Here is a 20,770-nt window from a genome sequence, read left to right on the forward strand (position 1 = left end):
CCAGCCTCACCTGCTACTGCGCAACCCAACTCGCGTTTTCTCGTCCGGGGGGCTGTGGGAGGAGGACCATTACAGCCTGCCTCGCCCCCCTCCACTACTGCATTCTCATTGGTCGCCAAGGTGTACGCGTCTGCTCCACGCCTCGTGCCAATTGGCTGGAAGCGGTGCCCGTCAAGTCGCGTCGCGTTGAGGTCAGAGCGTGCGCGCTCTCTCCCAACCGCCGTCACCACCGCCATGGCGCATGCGCATCGAGCTCGCCCGCTGTTCCCGAGAGGAACAAGAAGGACAGGTGAGGAAGGGAGGTGAGAGTGGGTGTGTTGGGGGAAGTTTCACCTACTTGCCTGCGCTTTTTATTATTCAGGTAGAACAAAGATTAAGGATTTCACCCAGTGTTTGTATCATTCTGCCAACCAACCAACCATTTATTTTAAATTGTTTGGGGCATCTGGTTATTTTGACCTACCAAAGGTGGAGTTTTCAGGCATCAAGGACGGGTATGGAGTGTTAGTTATTATGCCTAATAATAATATTACTTTTGAAATTGTTTTTAGTGGTGAGTTGCTTTGCGTTTTTGTCTTTTTTTTAAATGTAGTGAAGTCTGTCTTGCACTCCATGATGGGACAGCCAAGAGTAGGAAACTCAAACTATTAGGTAAAGCCTTGTTGAATAAAATAGCCAATCTAGGATTGTTGTCTATCTTGTTTATGACCAGACAGTCTGGTTTTGGAGTGGATTGTCCATCTATGAATAAAATGCAAACTGTGCACCAGAGTTCTGTTTTTATTTAAAGTCCACTCTTTGCTTCTGTGTTTAATGATACCAGTTCCTATTGCTACCTGTTTGCTTCTCAAACTTATGACAACATCCTACAACCCTCTGATTCTGGCCTTTTGTACATCCCAGATTTCAATCGCTTCACCATTGGCAGTTGTGCCCTCAGATGCCAAGGCCCTAAGGTCAGGATTACCCTTCCAAAAGCACTCCACCTCTCTCTTCCTTTAAGACACTTTTTAAAATCCACCTCTTTGGCCAAGCTTTTAGTCATCTGCCCTAATTTCTCCTTATGTGCCTCGGTGTCAAATTTTGTTGGATAACACTGCTGTGAAGTGCAAGTTGTTCTTTATTAGCTCTCATTTTCCAGTCCTCTTTGCCTAGTGATTAATACAAAGCAATGGAAAACTTGGGCATATTTTCTATGGCAATCTATTGCAATCTTTTATGCCTGTTAATTTTAAGTCTCTCCAAAAATCCAGCTGCAAATGAAGCAATATAACTTTTTGAATTTTACTGTAGGATTTATGTAGTTCCTCAGGTAATCCAATGAGTAAAGGCACCAGCTGTTGTACTAGGCTAGACAGACTACAAGATTCACTCTCATGTCCTAACAGAGTGAGTTGATCTCTGCCCAACCAGCAGTGTCTGGACTAGGGAAGGAGAGATTAGAGGAGAAAATCAACCACAGTTATATTTTCCCCCAAATAATTTCCCCAAACTGCAGATAATAACTCTCTACGATCTACATTTGAGACCAGTTGGTGAGGATCACTGATGCCTGTGGAACCATACTCCAGGAAAATTACTTATTTTCCGGAGAGGGAGGAAAGAGACACTTTCGTATATCACCAGCTACAAAAGATAATCATTGACTAAAGATCTAGTTGGCAGTATAATAAATCAATTCACTAAAACAAGCACTATATTGTTTGTGTGAACCCTTTCATTACTTCATAAAGGCAAACTGGTGAACTGAATAACCTGTCAGAGGAAAGCTGTCAAGTTAATCTGTCAATCTTTAAAAGAATCATATTTGGTATGCACAAATGCCTCTCCTTTGGTATAATTGTATCGTTTGCTTCACACTTCCCCTTTTGGAAGATTGAAACTGCTGTCTCAGGAGTCATGCCTTTGGCAGTTTTTTATTGAGCCACCGGATGGAGATTTATTGGTAATGATTAATGAACATCAAGTTCAGTTTACATTTACTCACCCATTTTAGCTGAACACATCCCCTAGAAGGAAAGCTAGACTGAGCAAAAAAATAACTAGAGCAATAAAAGTTGGCCTTCAAATACGACTGCAGATTGAAGTCCAAAAGCTGAATGCCAATTGAGCTCATTAGACACCGATTGACTGTCGGTATCGATGGGTGTTGTAGAGCAGGTGACAAAGCTGCTCTAACTGAGCCAACATAAAACTTTGACCTGAAACATTGACTCTATTTCTCTCTCCACGGATGTTGCTGGCCTGCTGAGTTTTTGCAGCATTTTCTGTTATTATAAAGCTAATGTGTTCGGTTCACCTTGTTCTAAGTTCACTTCCTGGGTTGTCAGTTGTGACTCCGTGGCTAGCACTTTCACCTCAGTCAGTAGGTTGTGGGTTCAAGTTTCACTCCAGAGACTTGAGCTAATAATCCAGGTTGACACTCCCAGTTCAGTACCGAGGGAGTGCTGCATTGTAGGAGGTGCCGTCTTTCGGATGAGACAGTCAACCGAGGTCCCGTCTGCCGCCTTGTGGATATAAAAGATCCCATAGCAGTATTGGAAGAAGAGCAGCGGAGTTCTCCCCCGTGTCCTGGCCAATATTTATTCCTCAACCAACATCACTAAAACAGATTATCTGATCATTATCTCAGTGCTGTGTGTGGGACCTTGCTGTACACAAAATTGGCAGCCTGTTTCCTACATTATTACAGTGACTACAATGCAGCAGTACGATAGCAAAATACTGCAGATGTTGGAAATCCGAAATAACAACAGAAAATGCTGGAAAAACTCAGCAGGTCAGGCAACATCCGTGGAGAGAAATTTGAGTTGACGTTTCGGGTTTGACCCTTCTTCAAAACTGGAGAGAAAAGGAACTAGATCGAAGGCAGGGCTGCGATCGGACAAAAGAATAAAAGAACCAAAAGAAGTAAAAGAGATTAGAAGCTAGACGACTAGCTTCTAATCTCTTTTACTTCTTTTGGTTCTTTTATTCTTTTGTCCGATCGCAGCCCTGCCTTCGATCTAGTTCCTTTTCTCTCCAGTTTTGAAGAAGGGTCAAACCCGAAACGTCAACTCAAATTTCTCTCCACGGATGTTGCCTGACCTGCTGAGTTTTTCCAGCATTTTCTGTTGTTATTTACAATGCAGCAGTGTTTCCTTGGCTGTAAAGTACTTTGGGGCATCCTGAGGTTGTGAAATGTTAAATGTCTGTCTTTTTCTTTTCTCTTTTCTGATCAGGAAACACACTGATGGCAATCAAGGAACAGACCATAGCTCAGTCTTTTCCACCATTCAGTCATAAGGCAGTAGTAGAATGACAACTATATTTTGTGACAAAATTTAATGTTTTGTAAAAATGTATAGATACTTAATTGCCCAATTGCATTGCTGATGATGCATCCAAATGCTATGCTAACATTTATTTATTCATTCTGAAACAGTCCTTGGACCCTGTAGTCAATTCAACATGTAGAGTCGAGTGTCATGTAAAAAAACAGTAAGGTTTATTCACCCACAGCAGTGGTGTCTAAGTGCAGAGATGAACAAAACAGTAATAGGGATCACTTTCCAGCTTACAGATTCTTACTCTCAGCACCTTCCTTAACTGAACCATTTCCCTGCCTTTTATTCTTCCAGGCTGGAAATTCTTCCTGATTGACCTTAATTGCCTTTAAAGATTTCTTAAAGCTATACCACTTTGCCTTGACCATTGACATTTTATACAATTTCTTAAAGTTGTACCCCTATAGCGGATTCAGAGCGTTCAAAAATCTATGCTCACATATCTTCCCTCTCACTCTGTTACAATTCCTTTCACAAAGAAAAAAAGACTTGTATTAATAAAGCACCTTATCACCTCTCTCAGAAACATCAAAGTGCATCACCTACAATGAAATTGTAAAGTGCAGTTGTTACTAAATCAGATACAGCAGTCAGTTTGTGCATAGCTCGATCCAACAAGCAGCGATGAGATGAACTACATGTTAATTGTTAATCTTATGCTGTTGCCTGAGGGGGAAATGTTAGCCAAGACATTGCCGACAACTCCCTGCTCTTCTCAGAATAGAACCGTGGGACCTTTAAATTCCACCTCAAACAATGGACAGGACTTAGGTTTAATGTCTGTTACATTTTTGGGTCTTTTTACTGTAGATGTAAGAAAATGGTGACTCAGATGGCACTGCTCTTTTTATATATTAATTTCTTTATATTAACTTTTAGATTTTTAAGTGAGTTTTTGTTAGGACAGTGGGAATTGAGAGTTATTGCAGAAACACAGAACAGGCAGCGACAATCTTTAGTTGATAAGAGATTCAACAGCGGTAAACTGGCTTTCTTTGTCTATCTTTCAAGGCTCGAAATAACAGAATGGCTACTTCTACACCCATAGATCTTCCAGCTTTGCAGAGAAACATTTAGATACTGGACATAGAAACCTATGTAGTGAAATAGAGGAAAGGCAGACAGAAATAAATGGTAAAAGGGTGAGGAACAAAAAACAAAGGGCCAAACTAATTCATAAAAAATGTGAGCATAAAAAAAGCCTGAGGGTTTTATACCTTAATGCGAGAAGCATCAGGAACAAGGTAGATGAATTAGCTGTGGAAATAGAGGTTAATAATTATGATCTAATTGGGATTACGGAAACATGGTTGCAGGGTGAGCAGGGCTGGGAGCTTAACATACAGGGGTACTCAGTATTTAGGAAGGATCGACAAAAAAGAAAGGGAGGAGGGGTAGCATTGCTAGTAAAAGAGGGGATAAATGCAATTGAAAGGAAGGATATTAACTCAGTTAATACAGAATCTATATGGGTGGAGCTAAGAAATAGCGAGGGGCGAAAAACATTAATAGGAGTGGTATATAGGCCTCCAAATAGTAAAATAGAGGTTAGGGAGGGCATCACGAGGGAAATTAGAGAAGCGTGCAATAAGAGCACAGCTGTCATCATAGGTGACTTTAACTTACATATAGATTGGACTAGCCTAATCAGTAAAAATAATGAGGAGGAGGAATTCCTTGAGTGTTTAAGGGATGGTTATCTGGATCAATATGTCGAGGAACCAACTCGGGAACAGGCTATATTGGACTGGGTACTGTGCAATGAGAAGGGACTAATCAGTAATCTTGTTGTACGGGGACCCTTGGGTCAGAGCGATCATAACATGATCGATTTCTCACTCGAAATGGAGAGCGAAGAAATTGACTCAGAGACTAAGGTCCTGAATTTAAACAAGGGGAATTATGATGCCATGAGACGGGAACTGAGTAGGTCTGATTGGACAACGTTCCTGAGAGGACTGGAGGTAGATAAACAATGGCAAACATTTAAAGATAGAATGACAAAATTGCAAAAATTGTGTATACCAATCTGGCATAAAAGGAAATCTAAAAAGGTGACTCAACCGTGGATAACAGGGGAAATTAGAGACAGCATAAAATCCAAAGATAGGGCGTATAAAATAGCCAAAAAAAGCGCCAGAGCGGAAGATTGGGAACAGTTTAAGATAGAGCAAAGGAGGGCAAAGGGCATGATCAAGAGGGGCAAAATAGCTTACGAAAACAAGCTGGCGGAAAATATAAAAACTAACTCCAAAAGCTTTTATAAATATATCAAAAGGAAAAGACTGGTGAAAACCAAAGTTGGTCCATTGCAGTCAGATACGGGGGAATATATAATGGGAAATAAGGAAATGGCAGATCAACTAAATGCATACTTTGGGTCAGTCTTTACGAAGGAAGACACAAAAAACCTCCCTGGGATATCGGGAAAAATAGGGACATTGGCAAAGGAGGAACTGACGCAAATCAATATCTCTAAGGATATGGTGTTAAGGAAGCTAAAGGGATTGAAGGTGGACAAATCCCCAGGGCCTGATAACATGCATCCTAGGGTACTGAAGGAGGTGGCCCTAGAGATAGCGGATGCACTAAGGATGATTTTTCAGAATTCATTAGACTCGGGAACAGTGCCGATGGATTGGAGGGTAGCTAACGTTACCCCACTATTCAAAAAGGGGGGTAGGGAAAAAGCAGGTAATTACAGACCTGTAAGCCTTACATCAGTTGTGGGCAAAATGCTGGAGTCCATCATTAAGGATGAAATAGCGGAGCACTTAGCAAATGGGGACAGGATAGGACAGAGTCAACATGGATTTACAAAGGGTAAATCGTGCTTGACTAATCTATTGGAATTTTTTGAGGGAGTAACTGGTAGAATAGATGGGGGAGAGCCAGTAGATGTGGTGTACCTGGACTTCCAAAAGGCCTTCGATAAGGTCCCACATAAAAGATTAGCATGGAAAATTGAGGCTCATGGGATAAAGGGGGAAGTTTTGGCGTGGATAGGGAACTGGCTGTCAGATAGAAAACAGAGAGTTGGAATAAACGGCTCATTTTCTGAATGGCAGGCAGTAACAAGTGGGGTACCACAGGGATCTGTCCTGGGCCCCCAGCTGTTCACAATTTACATTAATGACCTGGATCAGGGAGTCGGATGCAGCATTTCCAAATTTGCAGACGACACTAAACTAGGAGGTGGGGTGGGCTCAGAGGAAGAGACCAGGAAGCTCCAGAGCGATTTGGACAGACTGGGCGATTGGGCGGATAAATGGCAGATGCACTATAATGTGGACAAGTGCGAAGTTATCCACCTTGGGTGCAGGAACGGGAGGGCAAATTATTATTTAAATGGCAATAGATTGGGAGAGGGGGAAGTACAGAGAGACCTGGGTGTTCTTGTACACCAGTCACTGAAGGCGAGCATGCAGGTGCAACAGGCGGTCAAGAAGGCAAACGGTATGCTGGCCTTCATAGCAAAAGGGTTAGAATACAGGAACAGGGATACCTTGCTGCAGCTGTACAGGGCACTGGTGAGACCACACCTCGAGTACTGTGTACAGTTTTGGTCGCCTCATCTGAGGAAGGATGTTCTTGCCATGGAGGGGGTGCAGCGGCGATTCACCAGGCTGATACCAGGAATGGCGGGAATGACCTATGAGGAGAGACTATGTAGTTTAGGGATGTACACACTGGAGTTTAGAAGATTGAGAGGGGACCTCATAGAAGTGTATAAAATTCTGACAGGTCTAGACAGACTGGATGCAGAAGGAATGTTTCCCTTGGCGGGTGAGAACAGAACTAGAGGACATAATTTAAGGATAAGGGCTAAACCATTTAGGACAGAGATGAGGGGGAATTTCTTCACTCAGAGAGTGGTGAACCTGTGGAACTCATTGCCACAGAGGGCAGTGTACGCCAGCTCATTAAATATATTTAAGAGGGAATTAGATATATTTCTACGGGCAAAAGGGGTTAAGGGTTACGGAGAGAAGGCGGGGACGGGATACTGAATTAAAGGATCAGCCATGATCTCATTAAATGGCGGAGCAGGCACGAAGGGCCGAATGGCCTACTCCTGCTCCTATCTTCTATGTATCTATGTATCTATGTATCTTTATGGCAGTTAAATGTCCTCCCAGGATATAATGAGCAAAGATGTGTTCTGACCACCAATTCAAGACATTATAATTTCCATTGATTCTTGAGGCCTATCCACATGGGATAGCTACGAATATTAACTCCTCCAAGGTCACATCTGTGTTAGGAATGTGGTCAAGTGATAACATAGCCTGTAGGGGCACTTGTTCATCAATCTCTCTGATACTGTCTCCAGTTGAATGATTTGATTGACCGCTTCACCTTGACTGAACTATGACGAGGCTTGGGGAGTTGTGCTTGTTAAAATTAAAGTTATTGATAAGGGATAAGGGGAACGGCTAATTGAATGAGTTAATGCTACAGAGCATTGGGAAAAAAGGTGTAAAAGAGTGGGTGTTAGCAGAGATAGCCCAGAATTCGATGAGGCCTGATCAGCCTTGAAAATCCTCGCACTGAAAACTAACATGTTTAACTTCTCCGGTGAACTCACAGGTTATCACCGTAAGTGTATGTTTAATTATTGTCAATAATAGATATCACTGTATGCTTAATTTCTATGAGCATCAACAGTAAATGCTTTGAGCCCTATTAGTTTGAGGTGTCATTTATTAACTTTAAGTAAGAACACCCATCCTCTAACAGTAGATATATCTTTGGTTTTGGTGTTCTGGACTATTCTCTGAAGTGAAACCTTACTCCTTACATCTTGAGTGTTCACACTCATCGTGATGTACAGGGCGCAGAAATCTTTCATTTAAGTTGTTTCAGCTAATGGTACTATCCTATGCCTCTACATCTTTTGGTTATCTGCTCTAATTTCCCCTTATGTGGCTTGGTGTCAAATTGTTTGCCTTCCAATACTCCTATGAAGCACCTTGGGATGTTTTACTATGTTAAAGGTGCTATATAAATACAAGTTGTTGTTGTTGCCTCCACAGCATCTTCCTCGCATCTTTGAAAAATGGCAGAATGAACACTGCCTTGTTCTAGGCTTCAATTGCCAATTGAAATTGTTGAACAGTAAGTGAACAAGCAGTTAAATAATAGATATTTATATATTTACAGTAAATGTTAGACTACAGTAACTCCTCGTATAAGGGAAATAATAAATGGTTTGCAAACTCCACATTGATATTTTATAATTATTATGTTTTATATATGTCAAATTTATGTCTTTTTTGTCTTCTAACTGCTGTGAAGCACCTTGGGACATTTTACTACATTAAAGGCACTATATAAATACAAGGTGTTATTGTTATTGTTATATGTACCCATTCTTTTATATTCTCAGCAACTACAGGAGTGTCTGCTTAGCTGATTTTCGTATGAGGTTCTTGTCAGACAACCTGTCTCTGCAGATTCCAGATCAAACTCGAAGATTACTGAAAAGCTCCAGGTTAATCAATAGCTCCAAAATGGTTACTTACTGGGACTTTGGGGTATTTGAATAACCATCGCATAAATTGAAAAGGAGCTGCCAACCAGTCACACAGCCTATTAATATTTGAATTGTGTGGCATGGTTCCTTCCTCAAGCAAACAACCTGGAGATAGCCAAATATTCTTCGAACCATAACATTGATTTAGCCTGAGGCAGGATTTGTGTGAGTGCAGTTGGTTTTCAGCTTCTCGCATACCATGACAAAATTACCAGATCCAATACCAAGCTCAGGCTAGATAAATGCTTCATTCTTGTCACAGTCATATCTGAAAGACTGCACCTTCAGCAATGCAGCATTCCCTCACTTCTGTGTCTGACTCAGAGAGGAGAATAATACAGATTGAGTAAACTGACACACGAGATTATCTATAAGACAAAGCAGAAATTTCTATGTATGCTCTGTACTTGACTCATCTGAGTGCACCTTGCCTGAAATAATAGATTGCAGAAAAATGTGTCAGCAAGGATGAGTAGTCAAATCATGGAATGATACAGCACAGAAGGAGGCCATTTGGCCCATCATGCCTTTGCCGGCTCTTCGAATGAGCTGTCCAATTAGTCCCTCTCCCCTTCTCTTTCCCCATAGCCCTGCAAATGTTTCCCCTTCAAGTATTTATCCAATTTCCTTTTGAAAGTTACTATTGAATCTGCTTCCACCGCCCTTTCAGGCTGTGCAATCCAGATCACAACTCTCTGCATAAATTTATTTTCCTCCTGTTGCCTCTTTTGCCAATTACTGTACTATGTCCTTTGGTTACTGACCCTTCTGTCACTGGAAGCATTTTCTCTTTATTTACTCATTCAAAACCCTCAAGGATTTTGAACGCATCTGTCAAATCTCTCTTAAACCTTCTCTGCTGTGAGGAGATCAAACCCAATTTCTCTAGCCTCTCTGCGTAGAAGTCTCTTATCGCTGGTACCATTCTAGTAAATCTCCTTTGCATCCTGCCTAAGGCTTTGACATGCTCCCTAAAGTGTGGTGCACAGAATTGGCCACAAGAATCCAGCTGGGGCCTAACCAGTGTTTTATAAAGCTTCAGCATAACTTCCTTACTTTTGAACTCTATGCCTCTCTTTGTACGGCCAAGGATCCCGTATGCCTTTTTAACAGCTTTCTCTACCTGTCCTGCCACCTTCAATCATTTATGTACGTACACCCCCAGGTCTCTCTGCTCCTGCACCCCCTTTAAAATTGTACCATTTAGTTTATATTGCTTCTCCTCATTCTTCCTACCAAAATGAATCACTTAATACTTCTGTGCTTAAATTTCATCTGCCATGTGGCTGCCAGTGTTCCCTGTAATTGTTTTTGGGGCCGCGCGGCCCATTCAAAGTACCGTGTATACGCGGTTTTTCCACTTAAAAGCTGGCTGCGCGGGACCTTCAGACGCTGTGCAACCACGCGGATCGCAGCTTAAAGGGAACATTGGTGTCTGCCCATTTCACCAGTCTGTCTATGTCCTCCTGAAGTCTGTTATTATCCTCACTGTTTACTACATTTCCTAGTTTCATGTCATCTGCAAACTTTGAAATTATGCCCTGTATACCCAAATCGAGGTCATTTAATATTAATCAAAAAGAGCAGTGGTCCTAATACCAATCCCTGGGGAGCACCACTGTATACTTCCCTCCAGTCTGAAAAACAACCGTTCACCACTGCTCTCTGCTTTCTGTCCCTTAGTCAGTTTTGTGCTGCAACTGCCCCTTTAATCCCATGAGCGGTACTTTATCAAATGTCTTTTGAAACTCCATATACACAACATTGACTGCACTACCCTCATCAACCCCCTCCGTTACTTTATCAAAGAACTCAATCAAGTTAGTCAAACATGATTTGTCTTTAACAAATCCATGCTGGCTTTCATTTATTAGTCCATACTTTTCCAAGTGCCAATTAACTTTGTCTCTGATTAATGTTTCTATAAGTTTCCCCACCACTGAAGTTAGGCTGATTGGCCTGTAGTTGCTGGGTTTATCCCTCCCCTTTACTGCACAGGGATGTAACATTTGCAATCCTCTAGTCCTCTGGCACCACTCCTATATCTAAGGTGATTGGAAGATTGTGGCCAGAGCCTCTGCAATTTCCACTCTTATTTCCCTCAGCAACCAAGGATACATTCCATCTGGGTGACTTTTCTACTTTGAGTGCTGCCAACCTAATAAGTACCTCCACTTTATATCGATTTTTATCCTAGCCAATATCGTTAATGCCTCCTCCTTTACTACTGCATTGGTAAAATTAGCTCCACTCCAGTGGGGAGCTTACTGTGGGTGAGATGGAGCATTGCAGCAAGGAAGATCGAGAAGAGCGTTGGTGCGATGACACAGCCTTGCTTGCCCCCGGTTCGTACGTGAATTGGGTCTGGTGGAACCATTGGTCAGGATCATGGCTTGCATGCCGCTGTGAAGCAGGCAGAGGATAGTGACAAACTTTTGAGGGCGGCCGAATTTGAGGAGGACACTCCATAATCCCTCACGGTTGACAGTGTCGAAGGCCTTTGTGAGATCAAAGAAGGCCATGTACAGCGGTTGGTGCTGTTCCCTGCATTTCTCTTGTAATTGACATGCAGTGAAGATCATGTCCATTGTGCCCCTTAGTGGGCGGAATTCGCATTGCGACTCTGGGAGGAGCTCTTCGGCCACTGGGAGAAGGCGATTGAGGAGGATTCTTGCGATGACCTTCCCTGTGGTAGACAGCAGGGAAACTCCTGTAATTACTGCAGTCGGACTTGTCACCTTTCTTGAAGATGGTCACAATTACGGTGTCTCTGAGATCCCCTGGCATGCTCTCTTCCTTCCAGATAAGAGAAAAGAGTTCATGAATTCGCGCCAGTAGTACTTCTCCGCCATGCTTTAGTGCCTCGGCGGGGATTCCATCTGCTCTTGAGGCCTTGTTGTTGTCAGATGGCCTTTTCAACCTCATGCCGGGCTGGGGTTGTGCTGAGATGGTGGCGGGTAGCATGCTGCGGGATGGAGTTCAGGACACTCGCGTCGAAGACAGAGTCACGGTTAAGGAGATGTTCGAAGTGCTCCTTCCAGCGAGCACTGACTGCCTCTCTGTCCTTGATCAGTACCTCTCCGTTCTTGGCCCGCAGTGGGGTAGGGCCTTGGGTGCTTGGGCCGTAGATGTGTAACTGTTCAACTTCCGTCGCCTCCAGTCCAGATCCTAGGTCATCCCATCCTCTGTCGTCAAATTACAGTATGCAGATGACGCTTGTGTCTGCGCTCACTCGGAGGTCGAACTCCAAACCATCGTCAACACCTTCACCAAAGCGTACGAGAGCATAGGCCTTACACTAAACATCCGTAAGACAAAGGTCCTCTACCAACCTGTCCTCACCACACAGTACTGCCCCCCGATTATCAAAATCCACGACAAGACCTTGGACAAAGTGGACCACTTTCCATACCTCAGGAGCCTACTGTCAACAAGGGCAGACGTCGACGACGAAGTCCAACACCGCCTTCAGTGTGCCAGTGCAGCCTTCGGTCACCTGAGGAAGAGAGTGTTTGAAGACCAGGACCTCAAACCCGGCACTAAGCTCATGGTCTACAGAGCAGCAATGATACCCGCCCTGCTGTATGCCTCAGAGACATGGACCATGTACAGCAGGCACCTCAAAGCACTGGAGAGCTACCACCAACGGCAAATCCATTGGCAGGATAGGCACACCAACGTCCGTGTTCTCGCTCAGGCCAACATCCCCAGCATCGAAGCTTTGACCGCGCTCAATCAGCTCCGATGGACAGGTCACATTGTCCGCATGCCCGATACGAGACTCCCAAAACAAGCGCTCTACTCAGAGCTCCGGCACGGCAAGAGAGCCCCAGGTGGGCAGAGGAAACACTTCAAGGACACCCTCAAAGCCTCCTTGAGAAAGTGTAACATCCCCACCGACACCTGGGAATCCCTGGCCCAAGACCACACAAAGTGGAGGAGAAGCATACGGGAAGGCGCCGAACACCTAGAGTCTCTTCAGGAGCAAGCGGAAGCCCAGCACAAGGAGCGCACGTCAACCCAAGCACCCCACCCACCTGCCCCTTCAACCACCGTCTGCCCCACCTGTGACAGAGACTGTAGGTCCCGCATTGGACTCATCAGTCACCTGCGAACTCATTTTTAATGTGGAAGCAAGTCATCCTCGGTTCTGAGGGACTGCCTAAGAAGATGATATTGGTAGCCTCCCCCTCTTTAGTGAAGACAGATGCAAAGTACTTATTTAGCACCTCAGCCATGCCCTCTGCCTCCACAAGATGATCTGCTTTTTAGGTCTCTAATCAGCCCCACCCTTTCTTTGAATACCCTTTTATTTTTTTATACATATATAACTTTTGGGTTCCCTTTTATGTTTCCTGTTAATCTATTCTCATACTCTCTCTCTGCCTTTGTTTTTCGGTTCGCCCTTGTACTTTTTTTATTCAGCTTGTCCTTTACAACCAACAGACCGATATTCAAAATAACATCATCATCATAACTTGTAATTTTCTTTCCCCACTTTCCTCTTCTTCCCTTAGTTCCTGAAGATGTTGGGGTAAATGTTGGTATGTGTTGTACCCACTTTTTGGGCATGAAACGGGCACAGAGCATACCAATTTAACAGCAGGGTGGCTTGCGCCCAATCTGCGCAAGCGTTGGTCCCACTGCTAAATTCGTGGTGCCTATCTTAAAATGGGTGTCCAGATCTTTGAATATGTTAATCGGGCGGCCGCCAACCAAACATAAATATCAGTTTTTTTTTTAGAAAAGAGATCCTTTTTTTGTGGAGCAAGAAGAAGCAGGGGTGCTCCCCCTGACTTCACAGGTGTTGCGATTTACCCCAGCCCCCTCCAATCGCCCCTGTCAGAACTTACTTCGGAGCCTCTACTGGTGAGGCATGTGGCCCGACATTGATGTCTTCACTTGGGCGAGCTGCCTGTGGAGACAGGGTTGGGGCCGCAGCTCGCCCTGAGGAACAATTTCCATTGATCCTCGGGTCTCTTGGTTCAGGCGCAGTGCCGAGTCAGGGCCCAAAAATCGGAATTTTTACCCCGTTGACTTCCTGCTGGGTTTATTTCCGTCGACGGAAGGCTTGCTCTGATACCGTGCCCCATTGACATTTACTCACATCTCAACCCCAACAAAAAATAGACCAAATCTGGGGGTCATCAATATAAGAGAGTCATTAATAAATCCAATAAGGAATGCAGTAGAAATTTCTTTACCCATAGATTTGTGAGAATATGGAACTTGCATGGAGTGGTTGAGGTGAACAGTATAGATGCATTTAAGGGGAAGCTAGATTAACCTATGAGGGAGAAAGGAATACAAAGTTATTCAGATAGGTTTAGTTGAAGAGGAGTGGGAGAAGGCTTGTGTGGAGCATAAATGGCAGAATTGCCTGTTTCTGTGCTGTACATTCAATGTAATATGTAATAAACAGAGCCCAATCCTATCCTCACCCAACATTCAAACATGCACACTTCCCCATCAGGGGTTAGAAGATAGGAGCAGGAGTAGGCCATTTGGCCCCTCGAGCCCGCTCCGCCATTCAATGAGATCATGGCTGATCATCCAAATTCAGTACCCTGTCCCTGCCTTCTCCCCATATCCCTTGATCTCTTTAGCTGTCGTTCCTGGACGCTGAACTAGTGCAGGAATCTTGACCATTCTTTTTGTTCCTTTCCCCACAAACTGAGGGGAATTGTCGTACTCCTATCACTGCCCTGGGTGAGATCGCCTAACTCAGCACAAATTAGACATCGAACCTGGCACTTTTCTGATTCATACTGCTCGCTCAGCAACAACAACTTGCATTTATATAGTGCATCGAACCTAGTAAAACATCCTAAGGCACTTCACAGGAGCATAATCAAACAAAATTTGACACCGAGCCACATAAGGAGATATTAGCACAGTTGACCAAAAGCTTAGCCAAAGAGGTAGGTTTTAAGAAGCAGGGACTTAAAGGAGGAGGGAGAGGCAGAGAGGTTTAGGGAGGAATTCCTGAGCTTAGGGCTCAGGCAGCTGAAAGAGGCCCGAATTGGAGGAGCGCAGAGATCTCGGAGGGTTGTCGGTCTGGAGGAGGTTACAGAAATTGGTAAACTCACCGAGCAATCAGGAGATCCAAATTGGCAATTTTGAAAGTGTATATTTTAATGACTGAAGGCGATAATCTAGTATTTTTTTCAGATTAAACCTGAGACCTTCACGGTATGGCTTAGTAAATCACTGGATAAACATCGAGGAGCAAAAATGTAACTACTCTCGTTTACATTACATTTCTTTGTTTACAAAATATGTCACTTGTTTTGCAGTTAATATTGTTTCCACAGCTGCTCGTACTGGTAAGAGTATGTCCCCCAGTCCTACACACAACTTATCTTTCACTCTTTCATATTTCATCTCATAAATATTGGTGTAAATGAGCATCTCTGTTATGCACTTGGCCATTCTTAACATCAATCTCTGTTATACTGGGTAACATTCTACAAACACGTGATGTGTTGCTTCCTACTGTTATCAGGTGCCATGCAAAAGTTCATCAACATTTATACATAAACTTTACAACCATCTGACAGCTACCTTGTGTTGTACAGTTCTTCCACGCCACATCACTTAAATGAAAAATAGGGCATTACTTTACTATGTGCCAAGATGTTTGCTGAGAAGCCCCACTGGGGCATAGTGCAGCAGGGTTCTTGTTCCATCCCCTGTTAAAGAAAGAACTTGCATTTATATAGCACCTTTTCACGGCTTCAGCCATTGAAGTATTGTCGCTGTTAGTAATGCAGATAACGCGACAGCCAATTTGCGCACAGCAAGATCCCACAAACAGCAATGAGATAGTGACCAGATCTGATTTTGGTGTTGGTTGAGGGATTAATATTGGCCAGGGCACTGGGGAGAACTCCCCTGCTCTTCTAATAGTGCCGTGGGGTCTTTTCCATCCACCTGAGAGGGCAGACGGGGCCTCGGTTTAACATCTCATCTGAAAGACGGCCCCTCCAACAGTGCAACACTCCCAAACCCTCAGTACTACCCTAGGTGTCGCCCTAGATTATGTGCTGAAGACTCTGGAGTGGGACTCGAACCCACGACCTCCTAATTCAGAGGTGAGAGTGCTACCCACTGAGCCACAACTGACACGGTAAGTGGAGGGGGAAAGCTGAGTGTCTTAGGAGTTGGGGGGGCCGGGGGAAAATGAGCTGCACTGTGACAGAATGGGAACTGTTTGATGGGCCCACCCTTCATTTTCACTTGTTTGTAGAATATTGTGACATTTCAGCTTTAGCTATTTTCAACATTCCCAGTGCTGGCTATGTTAAAGTTACATTTTAATGAGACTCGGCCATTAGATCCTCATAGACCAAAATTTGATAATTATACAGCAGGCTTCTGCGGCTTGGGATCTGAGATAAGTGAGCGAGTTTTAATCACAGCAATATTTGCCCCAGGGAAGGTTTTAGCATATCAAAAATCAAATTGGTAGGAAATGCTATCTTAATCATTTTAAACACAAATAAGGCATTTCTTCTTCTAAAGATCACGGAGCAAGCTCCCCAGTATCGCATTGGTAAACCTGGCCCCTGTACATGGTCTGGCCTACGTGAGAGCTGATTTGTCAGCTGAGACCCAGAACAAGCCCCAAAAGCTCTAGTGATAAAGAAAATTGATCCTGGAGGCGATCGATTGCCATTGAATTGACTCTCAAATCGGAGCAAAGCATCCATTCTCACTATTATCAGATCAGCCATGATCTCATTGAATGGCGGAACAGACTCGAGTGCTGAATGGCCTACTCCTGTTCCTATGTTCCAAAATTAATTTCCTGGTGAGGAACAGAACTATTATTTGGATTTCACTTTCAAAGGATTTGGGTTCTCCAAGATGGCAAAATGCTGGTCCTAGATGTTTCATCTGGTACTTCTGAATGGTAAAAGCAATTTATGAAATTGGATTTGCAAAGTTGTGTTATCTGTTTAAACTCAAAATAGCAAACTCTTTGTATGAATGACTCAAAGACAGACAATTGTCCAAAACATATTTGTGAAGTGAATTTTTTTGCATACTAATTCTTGCAGTCTTGGCCTTTTGTGGGACTGTTTGCTTTACACTGTACTCTGAAGATCTTTCTCTCGTAAATTTGCTTTTGCATGTGGTTGACCTTGTTAATCCCACCCAATCTTTGTTTGGCAACAGTAGACAAACCAAGCAGACTGACCCCCTATTAACATTTCAAATGACACTATTATCAACGAATGGGTATCCAAAATAAATGAGTTCGAGTTAAACCCCGAGCACACATTTGGCAATGCAAAAAGTCAAACAGAAATTGAACTCCTGAGAGATAAGACTTCATTAATATTAATGCGCTCCAACTTCTAAATAAAGAGATCTTCAATGGAGATGATCTCTACCTTTCACATTTCTCTCTTAAACCCAGATTTGAGCTGTTTTACTTGCAGAGACTCAAGGGTCATACTCTTTAACTGACCGAGCTTTCCTCTCAAAAAAAAGAGTTCAGAAAGTTCAGCAAAATTAAAAAGAACATTTTCGTTTGGTTTCTTCCCATTTATATTACATTGAGGGGCAACAAAGCATCTTCTAGTGGTTCAGGTGAAGATTTAAAACTACAATGAGGGTTAGAAGGATTACTCGACATCACAGAATTTGCATATCTCAACAAGATTAAAGCCCATGGGATTAAAGAGACAGTGACAGGCTACGACGTGAATGCTCCGTCCATGGCCATAACCATCTTTATACCAGCCTATAGTGGGTTTAGTCCTATACGTTGGGGGGGTTTTTTGGGCTCCCACAACCCATACAATGAGGGGAGGCCACCCGCACCCACCAGACGAGAGTATCCTGCTGGATATCAACCCGATATTCAGAGCTGGAGCTCCGGTCCCCGCTCAACGGGACAGTCTGGAGTGAGGTTTGCACCGTACATCGTCTGTCTCTGAGACGGGACTGTCTGGAGTGGGGTTCAAAACTTGCAACATCTGACCCATAGATGAGACTGTCTGGAGAGGGGTTTGAACCCTACACCATCTGACCCAGAGACGGGACGGTCTGGAGTGGCGTTTGAACCCTGCACCATCTGACCCAGAGACGGGAGAGCCTAGAGTGGGGTTTCAACACTGCAACATCTGACCCACAGACGGGACGATCTGGAATGGGGTTCGTACCCTGCACCCTCTGACCCAGAGACAGGACTGTCTGGATTGAGTTTTGAACCCTGCACCATCTGACCCAGAGCCGGGACGGTCTGGAGTGGGGTTTGAACCCTGCACCATCTGACCCAGAGACAGGACTGTCTGGATTGGGGTTTGAACCCTGCACCGTCTGACCCAGAGACGAGACTGTCTGGAGTGGGGTTTGAACCCTGCACCGTCTGACCCAGAGACGAGACTGTCTGGAGTGGGGTTTGAATCCTGCACCCTCTGACCCAGAGTCGGGACTGTCTGGAGTGGGGTTTGAACCCTGCACTGTCTGACCCAGAGACAGGACTGTCTGGAGTGGGGTTTGAATCCTGCACCCTCTGACCCAGAGACGAGACAGTCTGGAGTGGGGTTTGAACCCTGCACCGTCTGACCCAGAGTCGGGACTGTCTGGAGTGGGGTTAGAACCCTGCACCGTCTGACCCACAGTCGGAACTGTCTGGAGTGGTGTTTGAACCCTGCACCGTCTGACCCAGAGTCGAGGCCGTCTGGGGTGGGGTTAAAATCCTGCACCGTCTGACACAGAGACGGGAATGTCTGGAGTGGGGTTCGAACCCTGCATCATCTGACCCAGAGACGAGACTGTCTGGAGTGGGGTTTGAACACTGCACCGTCTGACCCAGAGACAGGACTGTCTGGAGTGGGGTTTGAACCCTGCACCTTCTGACCCAGAGACGGGACGCTCTGGAGTGGGGTTTGAACCCTGCACCATCTTACCCAGAGATGGGTCTGTCTGGATTGAGGTTTGAACCGTGCACCATCTGGCCCAGAGACTAGGCTGCCTGGAATGGGGTTTCAACCCCGCACCGTCTGGCCCAGCGAAGGGACTGACTGGAGTGGGGTTTGAACCCTGCACCGTCAGACCCAGAGACGGGACAGTCTGGAGTGGGGTTCGAACCCTGCACCATCTGACCCAGAGATGAGACTCTCTGGAGTGGGGTTTGAACCCTGCACCGTCTGACCCAGAGATGAGACTGCCTGGAGTGGGGTTTGAACTCTGCACTGTCTGACCCAGGGACGGGACAGTCTGCAGTGGGGCTTGAACCTTGCACCGTCTGGCCCAGAGATGGGACTGTCTGGACATAAGAACATAATAAGAAGTCGGAGCAGGAGCAGGCCATACGGCCCCTTGGGCCTGCTCCGCCATTCAATAGGATCGATCGTGGCTGATCCGAATCTAGATTCACATCCACTTCCCTGCCCTCTCCCCGTAACCCCTAATTCCCTTATCTGCTAGGAAACTGTCTATCTCTGTTTTAAATTTATTTAATGTTGCAGCTTCCACAGCTCTCTTGGGTAGCAAATTCCATAGATTTACTACCCTCTGAGTGAAGAAGTTTCTCCTCATCTCAGTTTTGAAAGGGCAGCCCCTTATTCTAAGATTATGCCCCCTAGTTCTAGTCTCACCCATCAGTGGAAACATCCTCACCGCATCCACCCGATCAAGCCCCCTCACGATCTTATATATTTTGATAAGATTGCCTCTCATTCTTCTGAACTCCAATGAGTAGAGGCCCAACCTACTCGACCTTTCCTCATACGTCAACCCCCTCATCTCCGGAATCAATTGAGTGAGCCTTCTCTGAACCGCCTCGAGAGCAAGTATATCTTTTCTTAAATATGGAAACCAAAACTGCACGCAGTATTCCAGGTGTGGCCTCACCAATACCCTGTATAACTGCAGCAAGACTTCCCTGTTTTTATACTCCGTCCCCCTTGCAATAAAAGCCAAGATTCCATTGGCCTTCCTGATCACCTGCTGCACCTGCATACTAACTTTTTGTGTTTCATGCACTAGGACCCTGTGGTAAACCACTGTCATACCTGTCTGTGTCTGTATGTGTATTCCACTAGGTACAGGTCTGGACATGCCTCGGCTGACTCCTCCCACTATTCCAGGTATATAAGTGACTACCTCCCAGTCCCTTAGTATTCTGGACGGGTCGACCACTCGAGACAAGACCTTCATTCTTTAGTTAATAAAAGCCTGATTGTTACTCGCTCAACCTCAGTCTTTTGAGTAATTGATGGCGCATCAGACCCCCAGATCCCTTTGTACTTATGTTCTTATGTTCTTATTACTGTAGCACTTTGCAGTTTCTCTCCATTTAGATAATAACTTGCTCTTTGATTTTTTTCTGCCAAAGTGCATAACCTCACACTTTCCAATATTATATTCCATCTGCCAAATCTCTGCCCACTCACTTAGCCTGTCTATGTCCTTTTGCAGGTTTTTTATGTCCTCCTCACTCACTGCTTTCCCTCCCATCTTTGTATCGTCGGCAAACTTGGATATGTTGCACTCGGTCCCTTCCTCCAAATCGTTAATATAGATTGTAAAGAGTTGGGGTCCCAGCACTGACCCCTGCGGAACACCACTAGTTACTGATTGCCAGCCCGAGAACGAACCATTTATCCCAACTCTTTGTTTTCTGTTATATTGCCAATCTTCCACCCATGCCAGTATATTACCCCCAATCCCGTGATTTTTTATCTTGATCAGTAATCTTTTGTGTGGAACCTTGTCAAATGCCTTTTGGAAGTCCAAATACACCACATCCACTGGTTCCCCTTTATCCACCCTGTATGTTACGTCCTCAAAGAATTCGAGCAAATTTGTCAAACATGACTTCCCCTTAAATTATGTTTATCCAAATGCTCTGTTACTGTTTCCTTAATAATGGACTCCAACATTTTGCCAA

At 44.5% G+C, this 20,770-nt stretch overlaps 1 protein-coding gene and 1 long non-coding RNA gene across 4 annotated transcripts in view; one reads left to right on the forward strand and one right to left on the reverse strand.

The window, feature by feature from the left end:
• The window catches only part of numb (NUMB endocytic adaptor protein), a 253,334-nt gene extending 253,265 nt beyond the window's left edge, over positions 1-69 (reverse strand). The window contains exon 1 of one of the 2 annotated variants that reach the window (XM_086003789.1): positions 11-69. The gene's annotated coding sequence lies outside the window, so the exon portion shown is untranslated. The remainder of the gene's footprint in view (positions 1-10) is intronic. The other variant, XM_086003790.1, reaches the window with a different exon arrangement.
• A 150-nt stretch (positions 70-219) lies between these two features.
• Positions 220-20,770, forward strand: part of LOC147109688 (uncharacterized) — a 65,959-nt gene continuing 45,408 nt past the window's right edge. The window contains exons 1-3 of one of the 2 annotated variants that reach the window (XR_015080335.1): positions 220-289; positions 8,363-8,444; positions 15,034-15,098. This is a non-coding gene — a long non-coding RNA (uncharacterized LOC147109688). The remainder of the gene's footprint in view (positions 290-8,362; positions 8,445-15,033; positions 15,099-20,770) is intronic. The other variant, XR_015080334.1, reaches the window with a different exon arrangement.

This window comes from Somniosus microcephalus, chromosome 12 (genome assembly GCF_052327205.1).
Source record: "Somniosus microcephalus isolate GS21.2 chromosome 12, FLI_Smic_1.0, whole genome shotgun sequence".
Taxonomy (NCBI): Eukaryota; Metazoa; Chordata; class Chondrichthyes; order Squaliformes; family Somniosidae; genus Somniosus; species Somniosus microcephalus.